Here is a 1,946-nt window from a genome sequence, read left to right on the forward strand (position 1 = left end):
AACAATTAAGGAATTCACTCTGTTTTCGCATATCCCAGGGCTACTAGCTGGATTAGCGGCCCGCGATTCGTTCGAAACGGATATGGGAAAGAAAGAAAATTGCATTATTCTTGATAAAGTTGTAGAGAATGGTTTTAACCTAGCTTGTGGCGTTCTAGAAAACCTCTCGAAAGATTTCCCATGTTCAGAAATCTGTAGAAGCAGAAATCAATCCAATCAAAGTCTTTCCTTTCCTTTTTCTACTGAACCCAGTTACTGTTCGGATATAACCTATGCAGGTTGTTCCTCCAAATCTACGAGAATAGGGGTGTTTAATAGCTTAACCCTCCGAATGAAACAGTCACTCGAAATCGACTCAATTCCGATGGAAGTATCGCGTGAAATTGCCTGGTCCCCCAAGGCTTGGCGCCTCAGTTTCATGCGAAGTGGTACTTACGAATCGATAAGAGTATTATCCGAATTCAATAATTTGTATAATATAATCCTCCTTTACCAAAGTCAGAATAAAATACCCCAACGGGATTTCGAATTGAATAGGATTAAGTATAGTGAAAATAGATCGTATGATAAAAAAGGATATCTTTTCGGTTATGAGAGAGCTTTAGGTAGGTTGAGACAAAGATATATTAAAAAACTGGAAGACCGATTGGATAATCTCTCGTTACGTGAGCAATTTTTGGAATTGGGAATCTCCGACTCGTCCAATCAATATGAAACACAATGGAATCGATCCGATGAACCGACTCGATTCTTGGGGGGGCGCTTTGTCTGGGATCCCACGCTTCTGTTCCAGCCGGATCCTAATATTCCTTCCCCACATCGTTGTTTGTTGGCGAAGCAAGAACTGGTGCGTAGGCTTTATGTCACTTACGGTATGAGAAGGGAGCGCGAAAAACATCTCTCAAACAAAAAAATTCTGAATTTTTTTATCTATCGTGGGTATGATCCGAAATCGATGACTGAATCATCTGTCAAGCGGTGCAATAACTCCCCTCCGGATGAGGAGCGACATTCCGAATACGTCAAAGAAACTTAGTTTATGCATATACATCCGCAATATCCACAGACATTTGTTCCCATTCACTTGTATCAAAACATTGTAATAGAAGACTTGCAGGAGCGATTCACTCGTTTCAGGCTTCTGGTTCATAGAAGTAGATGGAAACGGAACCGCTCTCCATTCAAGGATTTCCTTATCTATAATATGTTGCTTGAAACTTATCAATATCTATTCGATCCGTTCCAATTTTGTGAGACGTCATTGGATAGAACAACGAAACAATCTTTTCATGAAAGTCCAATATGATATAAAAAACCTTAGATACTCTTCATTCAGTCTAGGTCTCTAGCAATGCAGGAGTATCCAAAGGTCGAATCAGTAAGAGGAAGATCTATCTCTTCTTTTTACTGATAGAACAACATTATGATCTAAAATGATTGAAAATTTTAGATCATTCCCTATATAAGTCTTTCCGTTATACAAAACGAGTATAAAGAATAAGAAAATTGTCAATTTATTCGTTCTGTAGTGGGTGTGGCAAGCGACCCATCCCACAGGGAAGTTTTGGGTATCCTACTCAGACCCGGGGAATTCTTGATGTAGATATTGATCAATTTTCATAACATTATGGGGTGTACCTCCCCCTTATTTATTCTCGCGTGAATCGAGTTCTCTTGCCGGAGAAGACGTCAAAACCTCCACCGTCTGAAACTCTTTCATTCCACCGAAGAGGTATGAATCTCCCCGGATAGGACTCGAACCTACGACCAATCGGTTAACAGCCGACCGCTCTACCACTGAGCTACCGAGGAAAAAGTAGGGATTTTTGCCTCACAGACAACCAAAGACCCTTTTTTTCTATGGAATTCGCGTACACCCCAACTCCTATTATAGGAGGAAGCGACGGCTATAGCAATCCCATTGGATAGTGGATGGACTCCCGTTG

The 1,946-nt window shown here is 40.8% G+C and overlaps 1 non-coding gene across 1 annotated transcript; it reads right to left on the minus strand.

The window, feature by feature from the left end:
* Positions 1-1,740: 1,740 nt before the first annotated feature.
* Positions 1,741-1,812, minus strand: TRNAN-GUU (transfer RNA asparagine (anticodon GUU)). Its single transcript has one exon. It is a non-coding gene; the product is annotated as a tRNA-Asn (tRNA).
* Between the last annotated feature and the right edge of the window lie 134 nt (positions 1,813-1,946).

Source organism: Azolla caroliniana, unplaced genomic scaffold, assembly GCF_043228905.1.
Source record: "Azolla caroliniana isolate FFs.n. ecotype wild unplaced genomic scaffold, voAzoCaro1.0.p SCAF_737, whole genome shotgun sequence".
Classification (NCBI taxonomy): domain Eukaryota; kingdom Viridiplantae; phylum Streptophyta; class Polypodiopsida; order Salviniales; family Salviniaceae; genus Azolla; species Azolla caroliniana.